This window comes from Macadamia integrifolia, unplaced genomic scaffold, assembly GCF_013358625.1.
Source record: "Macadamia integrifolia cultivar HAES 741 unplaced genomic scaffold, SCU_Mint_v3 scaffold621, whole genome shotgun sequence".
Lineage (NCBI taxonomy): Eukaryota > Viridiplantae > Streptophyta > Magnoliopsida > Proteales > Proteaceae > Macadamia > Macadamia integrifolia.
This window is the reverse complement of record NW_024870499.1, coordinates 86,967-94,011: the sequence shown is the minus strand read 5'-3', so window position 1 is coordinate 94,011 and position 7,045 is coordinate 86,967. Positions and strand designations below refer to the sequence as shown.

The 7,045-nt window shown below is 34.2% G+C and overlaps 1 pseudogene; it reads right to left on the bottom strand.

Moving 5' to 3' along the window:
* Positions 1 to 5,484, bottom strand: part of LOC122069449 — an 11,197-nt pseudogene extending 5,713 nt beyond the window's left edge.
* Positions 5,485 to 7,045: the final 1,561 nt, after the last annotated feature.

Genomic DNA, 7,045 nt, shown 5'->3' with positions numbered 1-7,045 from the left:
CTTATTGATTCTTGGCTGATTACATCTATGGTTTCAACTTCATCATTTGAAACTGATAAAGTAACCTCTTGATATCCTGAAAATAAACTGGTATCTCTTAAGAGTCTATTATGAGCATATAATTGTCTTGGGTTTATCATATGGGCTTGTTGTGTACTAAACCTAGTAATATCTGATTCAATGTCAACTATTTCTTCTAATCGGATGTCATCATTATTACTATTACTTCCACTTCCTCTTAGTATTCTTCTGATCATACTGTCAACCTAACTTGGGTATCTATAATAGTAATATCATTAGGTAGTAATATTATTTCTATTGGTGAGAAAATATCATATCCTAAGGATCCTTTTGTTGATTTTACTGGTTTTATCCCTCCATTCTCAACTATTTCCATCCATTCAATTCGTGGTTCTTCATATGTGTTGTAATAATAAAGTAATACTTCTATTAATATAATCTAAGTTTTGTTGTATTTTATTTACTTCTGTTCATATTTTAAAAATTTCTGACTGTAAATAATCTAGTCTGTCCATTCTGTAAAGCTTCTTGGTAGTGCCAATAAAGGATAATAATTTCTATGAGTATTCTGCCAGTGATTATATCTATCTATATAAGTGATATATTTTGTAAATAATTCTTCTGGATTTAAATAACTTTTTTGTAGAATTATTCTTTTTACTTCTTCTGGAAGATCTTTTAATTCTTCTGAAGATTGTAATATAGATTCACAGTAATCTTTAGAATCCTAGACTCTGACTATGAAGACAATATCTATGTTATAATAAGAAACTTTACTCAGATATCTCAAACTCTAAAAACAGGACAAAAAATAGCTCAGGCTATAATACTACCAAACCATGAGCAAGGACTAGATATAAAAAGACTAGGAGGATTTGGATCAACAGATAGAGCTAGCACTAGTAACCAAGTTATTGAAAACTATACCTTAGCCACTATAGAAAAATCAGAAATAATTCAAAAAGACATAGCTATATTTTGCCAAGTAAAAAATAGTTTAAATAACCTACAAACACTTTGCAGAATAAAAATAAATAAGAAAATAGTATATTTAAAGGCTATAATTGATACAGGATGTACCAGTTCTATAATAAATCCAAAATTTTTTGATAAAAATGATTTCGAAGAAACAAAAAATCCAACAATAGCAACATCAGTTGATGGAATAGAAACAGAGTATAAATATAAATTAAAACCCGCATCTATAAGTTTTAAAGATGTATGTGATAAATATTCAATAGACTATCCACTTAATAATGTATACCTAAGAAAAAAGGGGGGTTTGGCCGGAGACTGCCGGTTCAGGTGAGTAGCACAGAAGGATATGTGCTAGTCAGAGGGCGAGGGAGGTGCACAGGAGAGGGAGAAGAAGAGAAGGATATAAGGATATTTTGCAAGCAAAAAGGGGGGTTTGGCCGGAGACTGCCGGTTCAGGTGAGTAGCACAGAAGGATATGTGCTAGTCAGAGGGCGAGGGAGGTGCACAGGAGAGGGAGAAGAAGAGAAGGATATAAGGATATTTTGCAAGCAAAAAGGGGGGTTTGGCCGGAGACTAGAAGAACCAGTAACGTTTGCAGATAAAAAAGAATCAGGAAAGATATTAAATATAGGTTACCATGATCCTCAGAAGTTAGATTCAGTACTCGATATTNGAGGACTAGCAAAGTCTAAGTGTGGGGGAATTCTGATGAGCACATATATGTGTGAAATCTAGGGTAGTAAAACATGCATTTTACATATTTAGAATGGAGCTACCTTGGGTTTTACTCTCTTTTTTGCAGGTTTTATATTTACAAAGCCTTAAGGACTATCGGGCGCTATATCTTCAATTTTACACGTAAAGAGGTCCTATTTCTTTTCATGGTTGCGAAGAGGATGAAATTCTGAGCAAGATGGACGTGTTCAATTAAAAGTACACATTCGTTTGGTCACCCGTACAAATGATTATTCTTTTCGGGTCAGAAAAAGAATAATGGATCAGAACTGAACCGAGATGCAGAACCAGCCCGTTTGCAATTGTCCCAGAGGTACAAGAAATACTTCAAATGCCAACAAGGATCGATGGACCACATCCTTAATTGATTGAAGATTCATTTTTGGTAACAATAATTACTTAGTGTAGTTGGTGAGCTATGGTGTACAAAATTCCCTTGCTCACCAAGAGGTCTCAAGTTCGAATCTCATGGTTGTTTTTTTTTAGAGAATTTTGTTGAAGATTTCCTGCTTTTCACTCACTTAAAGCACTAAGGGCATGGAGGGGATTTCCACATCAAATTAGAAGCAAGGAAAATCGTGGAAGCAAGAAGAGAAGAAAAAAACGAAGGAAAGAAAAAAAAGGGAGAACCAAAGATTGTCCAAATCTTCTCTCTCCTCCACATCATCACCCACCAAAAGATTGTCCAAATCACATAAAGCAAGAAAAATCGTCCCTTGGAGGGAGAAAAAGAAAAAAAAAAAAAAAAAAAGGAAAGAAAATAAGCAAAAAAAATTATAGGAAATTTATTTCTCTCTTCTCTCTCCTCCACCTTAGCACTTTTGGTCTCAAAAGATCTCACAATCAATTGTGGGTTTCTCTCTTTTAGAAAAGAGAAAATTGTTACCCTACCTCCCCATTCCCTATAAATACAACTCATGTAAGAGGAGGGGAGACAATTCATTATTCTTCTAGTTTTTTTTAGTTGCTCTCTCTCCCTCTCTCTCTCTTTAGTTCTAGTTCTTCTCTATTTTTGCTTTAATCACTTTTGTAATAGTTTTTTTTACGTCAATTAATGCAAGCACTCTTTTATTTTTATTCAGCCTTTTTATGTTTATGATTTATGCAATTGGGTTGTAATTTTTTAAGTTATAGTTCTAGGCTTAGATCTAGGTGACAAGATCATGAGCCGTGGAGCAATTTTTTTTCAAGTTTAAGCATTGATTCAAGTAAGTAGGCTCTTTCAGTAGTCTTCTCTCCCCCCTCTCATTCCCTCTTCTGACTACCCTTTCTTTCTTAATTTAGGATTTTTATTTTCAGTCGTTACATTATTGCTATTCCTCTCCCCCAAGGTTCATGGCTAGTGTATGTGTTGGCTTTGCCTCTCCTAGCCATAGAACCATCAATTTATTGTTTTTATTTTAATTGTCTCCCTTTCCCTAAAGCCAAGTAGAGAAACCCTTGTAAGAGTGACTCTCTCGTCAAGTAGGGAAGCTCATATTATGATGCATCCCTCGGGCTAAGTAGAGAAACCTACTTGTGAGTCTCTCTCTAGCTTTATCCCCTTTCTTTTATTTTATTTTTATTTCAACATTTTTTCCTTTATTTATTTATTATTATTATTTTTTTTAATTGCGTGGGTTGTTTATTTTCAGTTATTTATTTATTTAATTTTAATTGCGTGGCTTGTATCTTTAAATTCTTAGATGACGAATGGTTAGGACGTTATTTTAGATACATATGTTTAATACGGTAATTAGAATTAGATCACAATCATTAATCGGTTCACTTTCGCATTATTAAAAGAAATAAAAAAATAAAGTGGCTGCTCTCCCTGTGTTCGACCCGTAGCTACACTGATTCGTACGCTTGCAGTTACATTTTAAATTTCAAACAGTGGCCTAATTGTTTCATGCGAGAGATGAAGCATAGCTTCTAATACTGAGTGAAAAACAACACTAATCGTCTATTCCGACCTCTAAAATCTCCGTTGTGTTTGTCTGTTACTCAATCCTTGGCCTACTACCATGAGAAACATTACAAGCTGCTCATCTACTCGAATGTAACGAGTGTCTTCTAACCAACCTCTATGTACCATTCTATCTCGTAGGTTGAGGAAGACATGTCTTTCAACTCTAAACTTGCGGTAGCATACATCTGCATGTCCTGCGAGAACCTCTGCTACCAATACAGCATCAGTGTGACTACTATCATTCACAGGTTCTCTATCCTATATGTACTTAGCAGATTTTGGTATTGATATAATATAACCATGTCGTCATCATCACTAGATGACCACGTGTTGTTGGTTTCAGGGTCATTTGACATCCCTGTGTTAATGACAAAATTCAGTATGCCAGAATCTTAACTACGCTATATGTACTATGACTAGTATCAACATGAAATGGAAAATAAAATAAAATAACATCCTACAATGGTAAAAGGGATATAAGTCAGACACATTAATGAACCTGTATATATGCGAACAAATGAATATTAACATGCAATCCTGAAGTGACATGATATCATCAAACAAACAAATACTCCTGACAGTAAATATGAACCATAATCATTAGTTGTTCATATTCCATTATATGTCACAGCCTATCTTAAAAAGTTAACAAAAAACCTGTACGAATCCAACAGAGAACCATAAAACACAAGCAACATCCACCTAAAGTATCAACATTCCGGTCAATTCATAACAAGTGTATGCTAGAAAGAGGAATATCAAAGTCACAGAAATAAAATTAACTTAAGTAACATTTGAAAAACTAGTCCTGAAAAGTCCACACAATCTCCAACCCAACCAGCTCAATTTATGAAAATACCATGAAATAAAACCAACTGAAGCAGCTCACGGGATATCCTTCAAATGTTGGATCATCCACAACCTCTTGTCCGCCCTAACTTCCACGAATGACAAGCGCTAACCAGCATCACTATGTATCATACACTGAGCCAAGACATACAAATCTGTTGGAAGATCTTCTAAAGTGTCTAGGAGCTTCTGACAGCTCATAACACTATGTGGCCCATCATACATTGGATCTAGAGGTCGGACAACGGCTGAAGTGGCAGATGAGTTACTCTTATCCATCCTCCATCTCACAAACTCCTTGAAGTCCTGTGCAGAGTTCGTGAGTGTGCGTGTCTGACTCTTCCTCCTACGATCCGTAGGAGTCCTATCAATTTGCCGCTTTGGAGGAGTTGAATTGTCGGGTTCGCCACTACAACCTTCACTTACATCCGGTTCAGTGTCCTGAAATTCATCATCATCAACAACAACATTAGTAGACCTAGAAGTAGTTGCTGTACTCTGTGATAACCCTCTATCCCCACAGGCACTGGAGTCGGAGAATATCTCTAACAACTCCGGCCACCATGGTAGACCTTCTCTCCTGTATTTCGCCCACTCTTTGTTTTCCTATAATCCAAAGAAGTTTGTATAAGTAATCAACAAGGGTCGTATCAGTAGTGCATTCTCATACATATCTAAACCGAATAAAATATTCATACCTTAATTGTAGATTCCCAGACAGAGTCTTCCACTGTCGCAATCCTTGCATTTGCATCCCATCCAAATCCCGTTGTTTCTAGTAAATGCCTGAAGCTGTTGTACTGCCTTTGTAACTTGTTCATTTTATTACGCAGCTGCTCCCTTCCAAACGGCCGACTGAATTCATGTTCTAAACCTTTCATAATATTATCCCACCCCACATTTGTGAAGGTGGAATTGGTCTTTTGACCTTTCCGAACATTCTTAACCATATGGTTGATGATGCTCTAACCTCAGCCTCATTCCATATAATAGTACTGCTTTTGGGGGTGGGGGTTCTTGGAGATCTCATGTCGCTGAAGATGTAAATTAGTTGCATTCCAAATATGTAAATTAGTTGCATTCACATAAATTGTGCTTATACAATAACAAACTTCATGGACATACAGGATCATACTTGCATGTGTTTGACTGCCATGTAAGCCTTCTACACTTTTTTTTTTTTAGCTTGTCAAAATTTAAACGATTGAAGTACTCTCCCCCAAATTTTTGGTCACACATAATTGATTTTACATGACAAATAAGTAAAGAGGAAAACAACAAAAAAAAAAGAATTTAGAGCTTAACTGGATCTAGCAGCCAGAATCGAGAGGCTCGACTGTAGGCTTCAGTCTGATGCTAGAACAAGAAGCTCAGATATAATAAAGAAACTTACAGGAATTTTGCAGTCTTTTGTATTAGAACTTGGAGGATTACAAGGCTATTACAGGGGAAAACTTAGAAAAACTCCCGAGAAGAGGCTCCTCCCCTTATGAAAAGCCTTTGTCTATTTATAAACAAAAATTACAAAGTAGTTACAGGAATGTATCAGGATAGTAATAATAATTATAGGTTGAGATTTTTAGATTATGAAACAAGACCAGGAGCCTCTTCTCGGGAGTTTTTCTAAGTTTTCCCCTGTAATAGCCTTGTAATCCTCCAAGTTCTAATACAAAAGACTGCAAAATTCCTGTAAGTTTCTTTATTATAATGTTCACAGTTTATTTAAATTATTTCTATTTCATAGAATATCTTGTAAGAGAATATAATAGAATTTATCATTATGATTATTTCAGAATTGAATATTTGGATATAAACTCCTTATCAGGAATTGTAGAAATATATTATAAAGATTACTGTGAATCTATATTACAATCTTCAGAAGAATTAAAAGATCTTCCAGAAGAAGTAAAAAGAATAATTCTACAAAAAAGTTATTTAAATCCAGAAGAATTATTTACAAAATATATCACTTATATAGATAGATATAATCACTGGCAGAATACTCATAGAAATTATTATCCTTTATTGGCACTACCAAGAAGCTTTACAGAATGGACAGACTAGATTATTTACAGTCAGAAATTTTTAAAATACGAACAGAAGTAAATAAAATACAACAAAACTTAGATTATATTAATAGAAGTATTACTTTATTATTACAACACACCAAACAAGATGATAATTCAGAAAAAATGGTTATATTAGAGTTGTTAAAATTATCTACAAAGATTGAACAAAAATTTTTAGAAATAACCAATCAGTTTGATACAAGAATAAAAAATATAGAAGATTTATTAAAATTTTATAATACATAAAGATTTCAGAAATCTTATTAACTGAACAAAGAAGAATAAAAACCTTTAGATACTTAATGACTAACTTAGAAGCAGAATAACAGAAGATAAAGATTCAAATACAGTATATGTACCCAGAGATAGTTTAATGTATCAGGATAGTAATAATAATTATAGGTTGAGATTTTTAGATTATGAAACAAGACCAGGAGCTGAT